General features: G+C 43.7%; 1 pseudogene; it reads right to left on the bottom strand.

Moving 5' to 3' along the window:
* Positions 1-12,683, bottom strand: part of LOC111951361 (scm-like with four MBT domains protein 2) — a 50,367-nt pseudogene that overhangs the window by 31,529 nt on the left and 6,155 nt on the right.

The raw sequence follows: 12,683 nt of genomic DNA on the forward strand, positions 1-12,683 counted from the left end.
ATTAATCTAACTAGGAGGTTCAGGTAAAAGCGGAGCACAGGTGTTTGAAACTGAGGATTATACTAGGAGTGTCAGGTAAAGTCCAGCTACAGGTGTTGTATTATACTAGAGAAGGGCAGGTTAATCCAGCTACGGGTTTGTATTAAACTAGGAGGTCAGGTAAATCCACTACAGGTGTTGTATTATACTAGGAGGTCAGGTAAAATCCAGCTACAGGTGTTGTATTATACTAGAGGTCATGTAAAGTCCAGATGACAGGTGTTGTATTAATACTAGGAGGTCAGGTAAAGTCCAGCTACAGGTGTTGTATTATACTAGGAGTCCAGGTAAAGTCCAGCTACAGGTGTTGTATTATACTAGGAGGTCAGGTAAAAGTCCAGCTACAGGTGTTGTATTATACTAGGAGGCCAGGTAATTTGCCAGCTACATGTTTGTATTATAGTAGGAGGTTACAGGGTAAAATCCAGCTACAGGTGTTGTATTGCTGTCCCCAGTCCGCCTGGCCTTGCTGCTATTCCAGTTTCAACTGTTCTGCCTGCGGTTATGGAACCCCTACCTGTCCCAGACCTGCTGTTTTCAACTCTTAATGATCGGCTATGAAAAGCCACCTGACATTTATTCCTGATTATTATTTGACCATGCTTGTCATTTATGAACATTTTGAAAATCTTGGCTCTCTTCTCTCCTTCTCTCTTTCTTTCTCTCTCTCGGAGGACCTGAGCCCTAGGACCATACGTCAGGACTACCGGCATGATGACTCCTTGCTGTCCCCAGTCCACCTGGCCTTGCTACTATCCAGTTTCAACTGTTCTGCCTGCGGTTATGGAACCGCAACCTGTCCCAGACCTGCATTTTCAACTCTTAATGATCGGCTATGAAAAAGCCAACTGAAAATTATTCATGATTATTATTTGACCATGCTTGTCACTTATGAAAATTTTGAACATCTTGGCATAGTTCTGTTATAATCTCCACCCGGCACAAGCCAGAAGAGGACTGGCCACCCCTCATAGCCTGGTTCCTCTCTAGGTTCTTCCTAGGTTTTGGCCTTTCTAGGGAGTTTTTCCTAGCCACCGTGCTTCTTACACCTGCATTGCTTGCTGTTTGGGGTTTTAGGCTGGGTTTCTGTACAGCACTTCGAGATATTAGCTGATGTACGAAGGGCTATATATAAAATAAACTTGATTTGTATTATACTAGGAGGTCAGGTAAAGTCCAGATACAGGTGTTGTATTATACTAGGAGGTCAGGGGAAAGTCCAGCTACAGGTGTTGTATTATACAGGAGGTCAGGGTAAAGTCCAGTACAGGTGTTGTATTATACTAGGAGGTCAGGTAAAGTCCAGCACAGGTGTTGTATTATACTAGGAGGTCAGGAAATCAGCTACAGGTGTTATTATACTAGGAGGTCAGGTAAAGTCCAGCTACAGGTGTGTATTATACTAGGAGGTCAGGTAAAGTCCAGCAACAGGTTTTGTATTTACTAGGAGGTCAGGTAAAAAATCCAAGCTACAGGTGTTGTATTTATACTAGGAGGTCAGGTAAAGTCCAGCTACAGGGTATGTTTATACGCGGAGGTCAAGTAAAGTCCAGCTAAAGGGTTGTATTATACTTAGGAGGCAGGTAAAGTCCACTACGGGTGTTGATTATACTAGGAGTCAAGTAAAGTCCAGCTACCGGGTGCTGTATTATTACTAGGAGGCAGGTAAAAGTCCAGCTACAGGTGTTGTATTATACTAGCGAGGTCAGGTAAAGTCCAAGCTACATTTGTTGTATTATACTAGGAGGTCAGAGCTAAAGTCCAGCTACGGGTGTGTATTATACTAGGAGGGCAGGTAAAGTCCAGCTACAGGTGTTGTATTATACTAGGAGGTCATGTAAAGTCAAGCTACATTTGTTGTATTTATACTAGGTAGGGCAGGTAATGTCCAGCTACAGGTGTTTGTATTATACTAGGAGTCAGGTAAAGTCCAGCTACATGGTTGTATTATACTAGGAGGTCGGGTAAAGTCCAGCTACAGGTGTTGTATTATACTAGAGAGGTCAGGTAAAGTCCAGCTACAGGTGTTGTATTATACTAGGAGGTCAGGTAAAGTCCAGCTACAGTGTTGTTGTATACTAGAAGCCAGGTAAAGTCCAGCTACGGTGTTGTGTTATACACGGAGGTCAGCAACAGGTGTCCAGCTACGGCTGTTGAATATATACTGGAGGTCAAGTAAAGTTCAGCTACGGGTGTTGTTATTATACTAGGAGGTCAGGTAAAGTCCAGCTACATTTGTTGTATTATACTAGGAGTCGGGTAAAGTCCAGCTACAGGTGTTGTATTATACTAGGAGGTCAGGTAAATTCAGATATAGGTGTTGCATTAACTAGGAGGTCAGGTAATCCAGCTACGGGTGTGTATTATATTAGGAGGTCAGGTAAAGTCCAGCTACAGGTGTTGTATTTATACTAGGAGGTCAGGTAAAGTCCAGCTACAGTAGTTCATTATACTAGGAGGGCAGTAAAGTCCAGCTACGGGTGTTGTATTATACTCGGAGGTCACGTAAGTCAGCTACAGGTGTTGTATTATACTAGGAAGTCAGGAAAAGTCAGCTACAGGTGTTTGTATTAACTAGGAGGTCAGGTAAAGTCCAGCTACAGGTGTTGTATATACTAGGAGGTCAGGTAAAGTCCAGCTACAGGTGTTGCATTATACTAGGAGGTCAGGTAATCCAGCTACGGTGGTTTGATTATACAAGGAGTCAGGTAAAGTCCAGCTACAGTGAATGTATTTATACTAGGAGGTCAGGTAAAATCCAGCTACAGGTGTTGCATTATACTAGGAGATCAGGTAAAGTCCAGCTACGGGTGTTGTATTATACTAGGAAAAACAGGTAAAGTCTCAGCTACGGTGTTGTATTTATACGCGGAGGTCAGCTACAGGTGTCCAGCTAGTGGTGTATTATACTGAGGATCAAGTAAGTCCAGCTACGGTGTTGTATTATACTAGGAGGTCAGGCAAAATCCAGCTACAGTGTTGTATTATACCAGGAGGAGACAGGAAAGTCCAGCTACGGGTGTTGTATTATACTAGGAGGTCAGGTAAGTCCAGCTACGGGTGTTGTATTATACTAGGATGCAGGTAAAGTCCAGCTACAGGTGTTGTATTATACTAGGAGGTCAGTAAAGTTCAGCTACAGGTGTTGTATTATACTAGGAGGTCAGGTAAAGTCCAGCTACAGGTGTTGTATTAAACTAGGAGGTCAGGTATAAGTCCAGCTACAGGTGTTGTATTATACTAGGAGGTCGGTAATTCAGCTACAGGTGTTGTATTAACTAGGAGGTCGGGTAAGTCCAGCTACGGGTGTTGTATTATACTAGGAGGTCAGGTAAAGTCCAGCTACAGGTGTTGTATATACTAGGAGGTCAGGTAAATTCAGCTACGGGTGTTGTATATTACTAGGGAGTCAGGTAAAGTCCAGCTACGGTTGTTGTATTATACTAGAGGGCAGGTAAAGTCCAGCTACAGGTGTTGTATTATACTAGGAGGTCAGGGTAAAATCAGCTATAGGTGTTGCATTATACTAGAGGTCAGGTAATTCCAGCTACGGGTGTTGTATTATATTAGGAGGTCAGGTAAAGTCCAGCTACAGGGTTGTATTATACTAGGAGGTCAGGTAAAGTCCCAGCTACAGGTGTTGCATTATACTAGGAGTCTGGTAATTCCAGCTAGGTGTTGCATATTATACAGGAGGTCAGGTAAAGTCCAGCTACAGGTGTTGTATTATACTAGGAGGTCAGGTAAAGTCCAGCTACAGGTTGTGTATTATACTAGGATGACAGGTAAGTGCAGCTACAGGTTGTGTATGAAACTAGGAGGTCAGGTAAAGTCCAGCTACATGTTGTATTAAACTAGGAGGTCAGGTAAAGTCCAGCTACGGGTGTTGTATTATACTAGGAGGGCAGGTAAAGTCCAGCTACAGTGTTGTATTATACTAGGAGGTCATGTAAAGTCAAGCTACAGGTGTTGTATTATACTAGAGGTCAGTTAAAGTCCAGCAACAGGTTTGTATTATACTCGGAGGTCACGTAAAGTCCAGCTACAGGTGTTGTATTATACTAGGAGGTCAGGAAAAGTCCAGCTACAGGTGTTGTATTAAACTAGGAGGTCAGGTAAAATCCAGCTAAAGGTGTTGCATTATACTAGGAGGCCTGGTAATTCCAGCTACGGGTGTTGCATTTATACAAGGAGGTCAGGTAAAGTCCAGCTACAGGTGAGTATTATTACTAGGAGGTCAGGTAAAGTCCAGCTACAGGTGTTGTATTATTTAGTAGGTCAGGTAAAATCAACTACAGGTGTTGTATTGCTGTCCCCAGTCCGCCTGGCCTTGCTGCTATTCCAGTTTCAACTGTTCTGCCTGCGGTTATGGAACCCCTACCTGTCCCAGACCTGCTGTTTTCAACTCTTAATGATCGGCTATGAAAAGCCACCTGACATTTATTCCTGATTATTATTTGACCATGCTTGTCATTTATGAACATTTTGAAAATCTTGGCTCTCTCTCTCTCCTTCCTCTTTCTTTCTCTCTCTCGGAGGACCTGAGCCCTAGGACCATACGTCAGGACTACCGGCATGATGACTCCTTGCTGTCCCCAGTCCACCTGGCCTTGCTACTATTCCAGTTTCAACTGTTCTGCCTGCGGTTATGGAACCGCAACCTGTCCCAGACCTGCTATTTTCAACTCTTAATGATCGGCTATGAAAAGCCAACTGAAAATTATTCATGATTATTATTTGACCATGCTTGTCACTTATGAACATTTTGAACATCTTGGCATAGTTCTGTTATAATCTCCACCCGGCACAGCCAGAAGAGGACTTGCCACCCTCATAGCCTGGTTCCTCTCTAGGTTTCTTCCTAGGTTTTGGCCTTTCTAGGGAGTTTTTTTAGCCACCGTGCTTCTACACCTGCATTGCTTGCTGTTTGGGGTTTTAGGCTGGGTTTCTGTACAGCACTTCGAGATATTAGCTGATGTACGAAGGGCTATATAAAATAACTTGATTTGTATTAATACTAGGAGATCAGGTAAAGTCCAGATACAGGTGTTGTATTATACTAGCGAGGTCAGGAAAGTCCAGATCAGGTGTTGTATTATACTAGGAGGTCAGGTAAAATCCAGCTACAGGTGTTGTATGCTGTCCCAGTCCGCCTGGCCTTGCTTGCTATTCCAGTTTCAACTGTTTGTGCCTGCGGTTATGGAACCCCTACCTGTCCCAGACCTGCTGTTTTCAACTCTTAATGATCGGCTCATGAAAAGCACCTGACATTTATTCCTGATTATTATTTGACCATGCTTGTCATTTATGAACATTTTGAAAATCTTGGCTCTCTCTAATCTTCTCCTTCTCTCTTTTCTTTCTCTCTCTCGGAGGACCTGAGCCCTAGGACCATACGTCAGGACTACCGGGCATGATGACTCCTTGCTGTCCCAGTCCACCTGGCCTTGCTCTATTCCAGTTTTCAACTGTTCTGCCTGAGGTTATGGAACGCACCTGTCCCAAGACTGCTATTTTCAACTCTTAATGATCGCTATGAAAAGCCAACTGAAAATTATTCATGATTATTATTTGACCATGCTTGTCACTTATGAACATTTTTGAACATCTTGCATAGTTCTGTTATAATCTCCACCCGGCACAGCCAGAAGAGGACTGGCCACCCCTCATAGCCTGGTTCCTCCTCTAGGTTTCTTCCTAGGTTTTGGCCTTTCTAGGGAGTTTTTCCTAGCCACCGTGCTTCTACACCTGCATTGCTTGCTGTTTGGGGTTTAGGCTGGGTTTTCTGTACAGCACTTCGAGATATTAGCTGATGTACGAAGGGCTATATAAAATAAACTTGATTGTATTATACTAAGGGTCAGGTAAAGTCCAGATACAGGTGTTATATTATACTAGGAGGTCAGGGAAAGTCCAGATACAGGTGTTGTATTATACTAGGAGGTCAGGGAAAGTCCAGATACAGGTGTTGTATTATACTAGGAGTCAGGTAATTTCCAGCTACAGGTGTTGTATTATACTAGGAGGTCAAGGTAAAGTCCAGCTACAGGTGTTGTATTATACTAGGAGCAAGTAAGTCCAGCTACGGGTGTTGTATTAATACTAGGAGGCCAGGTAAAGTCCAGCCTACAGGTGGTTATTATACTAGGAGGTCAAGGAAAGTCCAGCTACAGGTGTTGTATTTATACTAGGAGGTCAGGTAAAGTCCAGCTACAGGTGTTGTATTATACTAGGAAGTAAGGTAAAGTCCAGCTACAGGTGTTGTATTAATACTAGGAGGTAAGGTAAAGTCCCAAAGCTACAGGTGTTGTACTAATTATACTAGGAGGCTGAGTAAGTCCAGCTACAGGTGTTGTATTATACTAGGAGGTAAGGTAAAGTCCAGCTACAGGTGTTGTATTATACTAGGAGGTCAGGTAAAGTCCAGCTACAGGTGTGTGTTCAGTATATGAGCTATAAAGCAGCAGATGAAGAGGGTGTTTTTTCACTATAGGCTAAGATGTGTTTTCAAGTGTAAAACGCAAATATAAAAGTCTGTGTGATCAAATATTAACTCACAGCCCCGTGTGCGTGCGTGCGTGTTCCCAGGTGGTGCCCCTACCTTCAGGTGGTTGTAGTGTCTTGTTGTTCTGGGTGCACCAGCCTACTGGGTGGAGTTCGGCGGTCATGACATCACACCAGAAGTCGGCCTTGCGGTCATCTCCGTAGCCACTGAAGCGTAGCAGCAGCAGCTGGCTGCAGGTGGTGACGATGGTGGCCACCCAGTAAGTGTCTGGCCTGCTCTTATTGGCCACCTCCAGCTTCATCCCCGGCTGGAAGCTGGTCTGAAGGCTGATGTCCACCTGCGAGGACCAATCAGAGAGCACCCTGTCACACAAGAGCCAGCCCTCACTGACACTGATAGGTGAGCTTGATTCTAATGGGCTTGCACTTAAGAGGTAAATCAAGTGCATTGGGCGAGATAAAGCACATCCATACATTGACGTTCTAAAGTGGATGACATCACAGGTCTACATGCAAAATGAGGGACGTCTTACTGGCTCGCTGAGCCATGATTGACAGAGTAAAACACAGGTGGGCCACAGGTAATGAACAGGTCATTTCTAAAATCTCCCCACCCACACTATCTGTTTATGTATCTGTTTGTTCACAAGGGTCAAGGGTTCTTTAAAGTTCCACTGATCTTTCAACCACTTACGGACAGTGTCTCACAGAGAGAACATGAGGACGAGAGAGAGAGAACATGAGGACGAGAGAGAGAACATGAGGATGAGCGAGAGAGAGAGAGAGAACATGTCTAAAGGGCTAGTACCAGGAAATGGATAATGTAATGTGTTTCAACCATAGCCACAGGCTGCACTCACACATATCTAAAACCCATTATATAAAACACAACACACAAACGCACGCACGCGCACACACTGCCTGTGTTACTGGAAAAAAGCCAACATCTTAGAACTAAAAACCATGCAAATGGCCTCATGACTTCCTGATAAAAACAAAGCAAATATGCTGTATCACACTGGATGGCTTATGTAAGAGAGGCAGAGGCAGAGAGAGAGAGACAGAGACAAAGACAGAAGACAGAGAGACAAAGAGAGAGAGACAAAGAGAGAGAGAGACAAAGAGAGAGAGAGACAGAGAGAGAGAGAGAGACCCCACAATGAATCACTTTTTCAATTGGCACTAGGTCTGTTGAGAGCATGAGAGATATTTCACCATTTCACATTCTCAGGGGAAATCATGCTCTTTTTCCTGTGACTCAGTCCACTTACCAACAACACTCCCATTCAAATATGGGCAATCCGGGCAATCACAAAAAAAAAAAGAGCAATCACATCAGCGCACCCCTCACGGACTTCACACAGAGAGATTGAGCCCGCTTAAACTGGCATCTATGAAATCAGTCAATGTCATTAAACCCACTGAAAGTCTACTTCCATACTGTACGCTCCTTTCTTTCTGCTACATTATGTAGGACTACTTATGCATTCCCTTTTCCCATAGTCCCCGGCAGCTGTGTGCCGGGCCTCCTGAAGATAAGCCTGATAGACATCTGTTCTCACTACTACTACTGGCAGTCTGACACTACACCAGGCAAGACTGGGGAGTACTCTAACATATAAGGCAGGGAGGGGTATTCAACTCTTACCCTACGAGAACGAGAGACCTGCTGGTTTTCTGTTCTACCTGATAATTAAATGCACCCACCTGGTGTCCCAGGTCTAAATCAGTCCCTTAGAGGGGAACAATGAAAACGGCAGTGGCACTGGCTTCGAGGTCCAGAGTTGAGTTTGACGGATATAAGGTATACATGCCTTTTTCCATCTTTTCCAACTTCCATGGAGCCTGAGTCATAATCTCTGAGTAATTGTGTGGGTTGTGTTCAGGCCGGCTGGTTGGTGTGGTTTGGTGTGGGTTGGATTAAATGGAATCAATGCTAAATGTCACACAGGAATTTACGCGTGTATGACGCCAAAATAGACATACACTGTGCACAGCACATTGGCGAAAGTATTCAGACCCCTTCCCTTTTTCCACATTCTGTTAGGTTACAGCCTTATTCTAAAATGGATCAAATAAATAAAAATCCTCATCAATCTACACACAATACCCCATAATAAACAGAGCAAAAACATGTTTTTAGAATTGTTGCAAATATATAAAAAATAAAAAACACAAATACCTTATTTGCATAAGTATTCAGACCCTTTGCTATGAGACTCGAAATTGAGCTCAGGTGCATCCTGTTTCCATTGATCATCCTTGAGATGTTTCTACAACTTGATTGGAGGCCACCTGTGTTAAATTCAATTGAGTGGACATAATTTGGAAAGGCACACGACTGTCCACAGTTGACAGTGCATGTCAGATTAAAAAAACAAGCAATGAGGTAGAAGGAATTTTCCGTAGAGCTCCGAGATAGGATTGTGTCAAGGCACAGATCTGGGGAAGGGTACCAAAAAAATGTCTGCAGCATTGAAGGTCCCCAAGAACACAGTGGCCTCCATCCTTCTTAAATGAAAGAAGTTTGGAACCACCAAGACTCTTCCTAGAGCTGGCCAAACTGAGCAATCGGGTGAGAAGGGCCTTGGTCAGGGAGGTGACCAAGAACCCGATGGTCACTCTGACAGAGCACCAGAGTTCCTCTGTGGAGATGGGAGAACCTTCCAAAAGGACAATCATCTCCGCAGCACTCCACCAATCAGGCCTTTATGGTAGAGTGGCCGGACGGAAGCCACTCCTCAGTAAAAGGCACCACAGCCCACTTYMAGTTTGCCAAAAGGCTCCTAGATGACTTTCAGACCATGAGAAACAAGATTCTCTGGTCTGATGAAACCAAGATTGAACTTTTTGGCCTGAAGGCCAAGCGTCACGTCTGGAGGAAACCTGGCACCATCCCTACGGTGAAGCATAGTGGTGGCAGCATCCTGCTGTGGGGATGTTTTTCAGCGGCAGGGACTGGGAGACTAGTTAGGATGGAGGGAAAGATGAACGGAGCAAAGTACAGAGAGCTCCTTGATTTAAACTTGCTGCAGAGTGCTCAGGACCTCAGACTGGGGTGAAGGTTCACCTTCCAACAGGACAACGACCCTAAGCACACAGCCAAAACAATGCAGAAGTGGCTTCGGGACACGTCTCTGAAAGTCCTTGAGTGGCCCAGCCAGAGCCCGCACTTGAACCCAATCGAACATCTCTGGAGAGACCGGAAAATAGCTGTGCAGTGACGCTCCCCATCCAACCTGACAGAGCTTGAGAGGATCTGTGGAGAAGAATGGGAGAAACTCCCAAAATACAGGTGTGCCAAGCTTGTAGCATCATACCCATGAAGACTTGAGGCTGTAATCGCTGCCAAAGGTGCTTTAACAAAGTACTGAGTAAAGGGTCTGAATACCAATGTAAATGTGGTATTTCTGTTTTTTCTTTGTCATTATGGGGTATTGTGTGTAGATTGATGAGAGAAAACAACGATTTAATCCATTTTAGAATAAGGCTGTAACGTAACAAAATGTGGAACAAGTCAAGGGGTCTCAATACTTTCCGAATGCACAGACGCAACAATGACGATGCAGGGTATGTCATCTCTGGTATGTGAGTCTCAGTCAACAGCAGTGACTCTGAATATGTGACTGTATTTGAGTGTGGTCTTCAGCAAGTAAGTCATGACTGAGCCTATGAGCCTAACTACACAGTGTTTAACATCATTAGCTAAGGTACATTCTCACTCAAACACATGTTTAAAGGGATTTGAGTGATTGCCACTCATTCAACAACAGTATTTACAAGATGTTGTGGGGGTTATGGAAATGTAAACGTGTGTTTCTCACTCACATGTTTGAAAGCGGTGTGGGGTGCAGCGGTCGCCCCCGTCTCCTCTAGGTACTCCTCCCAATTAAAGTCTGCCTCTTCCTCCATGGAGTCTGCGTCTGATAGGAAGAAAGTGCTGTCAATCATTTTGACTGCCACCAACCCAGTCACAAAACATTAAAGAAAAAAAACAACCATCACAGCATCACACTCAATAATGACATGTTTTATTTCATTAAATAGCAGAAACAAAATTATTCAGTCGACATTCATACCGGTTATAGACTAGGGTGATATTGTCTTTATGAATGCAGCTGCCACTGTATTGAAGCCATTGGACGCAGTTATTATGTATTGCAGGCGATAGGTTCAATACACATCACTGCATTCTGCATCAAAGTTCGGTTCACACTGTGAACCCGACTGAACACATGTCCTGTGTAGCTCAGTTGGTAGAGCATGGGCCTTGCAACACCAGGGTTGTGGGTTCGATTCCTGCAGTGGACCAGTACGAGTGAAAAAAGTATGAAAATGTATGCACTCACTACTGTAAGTCGCCCTGGATAAGAGCATGTGCTAAATCAATACGTGTCAAATGTGTAGGCCTACGCCTCTTCATTAAATCTGAGCTGGAATCTTCTTCTCAGTCTATTCCGTTCAAACAACTCGAGCCTATGTTGTAATCAAAATTAAAATCTTAATTGGCTCATTTCAAACTGTCCTTTGGTAAAGTGCAGCTGGGAGCTAGTTCTGTACGGTGGTGAGTGGTGGGGGTCGATAAAACAGAATTGGGGGATCTTCCGTCATCGTTTAAATCTCCCGTTTGGGAATAGATTACAACACAGATGGACAGAGAGTTGTGGATAAAACGTTAACAGAATGTCGCCACTGCTCAACGAGAATGTCCTATGCATCTGCCAACACCTCAAATATGTTGACACATACGCTGACATCACCCCAGTATACCGGAGCAAGACGGAAACGCAAAGAAACTTAACATCGTCTCACCTCTGCATTCAAGCATTCCTTGGCAGCTGATTCTGACTGGACCAAAGAAATTACAGGAGTGATAGGTGGACTATGTTTATATTTGTTTAGTCTTTGGTTTATAGCCGCAGGTATGCATCCATTCTCGGTGGTTGAGAGCAGAGGGTTTCAGCACCTTGTGAATGTGCTCGAGCCACGTTACAAACTTCCCTCTTGCATTCATTTCAGCAAACAGGTAGTACCCGCTCTATATATGCAAGCCAAAGCTGTCAATGAATTGGCCAATGCACACTGTGAAGGCACTTAACAGGTACAGCCCATTACATTAACCTGGAATGGTTGATGTCCCATGCTACAGTCAAGCTCTCTTTCTGAGAGTCACAACTGTGCATCTGGCACTTAAAGAGGCAGTGTCATGGTGCGTTCGTAACCAAGTGGGAAGTGGGAATATACCACATATGACTGGAAACAATCCACTTGAACAGCCCTCCAACTGTTAATTACTAGTGGGAAACTCGTCTATCATCCTGAGCACCCACTTCTCCGACATGGTGACCTCTGATGTCACCTACTAAGGAAAGGCCCTTTATAACAGTATTATCTGCAGTTAAAATAAATCCATTATTGTGATTTTTTAACTCCAATTTCTTGGATGTGTAGTTTAATGTGTATAGTGTATTTTTATGTGTATTCTTGTGCTAAAAAGGGCTCATCTGGAAAAGAGACCTTGGTCTTAGCATCGACTCCCTGTCAAAATAAAGGTTCAATCAAATTAAAATAAAATACAATGCAGTGGAGAAAAAGCAATGAAACAAGAATAATGTTGTAAGCAAAACAGAATATTTCCTCAGTCCCTAGCGAAAGAGTCGAGTGGAATACAGTTTGCGTGGAGTGGGAAAAAAAATGTGTACGCCTTCATTCTGCAACGATCAAAGTCACTGTGTAAACAGATACGTCATAATAAGCATAAACAAAAGATACAGATTTAATGAGACAAGCAGGGTGAGATCTGATCACACACACCAATGTAATTTCTCTAAATCTACGGGGAAGGAACCTTATAAAGCACACAGCAGGAACCAGCTGAAATGCAGTTCAGTCTCTTTTCAACCATCCAAAATTAGGTCACTTGAAAATGTATCTGACCTTTAGTGAGTTTTATGTGTGTGCATTTGTGTGTGTGTGTTCCAGGTCTAACATAATTCCACTAATGTGTCTCCTCAAGGTGAGAACTGTTTAATTTGCCCGTGGGAGACTGTTACTTGGACAAGGTATAATGTGTCTTCAAAGTGTGTGTGTGTGTGTGTGTGTGTGTGTGTGTGTGTGTGTGTGTGTGTGTGTGTGTGTGT

The sequence above is a fragment of the Salvelinus sp. IW2-2015 genome, linkage group LG24 (assembly GCF_002910315.2).
Source record: "Salvelinus sp. IW2-2015 linkage group LG24, ASM291031v2, whole genome shotgun sequence".
NCBI lineage: Eukaryota > Metazoa > Chordata > Actinopteri > Salmoniformes > Salmonidae > Salvelinus > Salvelinus sp. IW2-2015.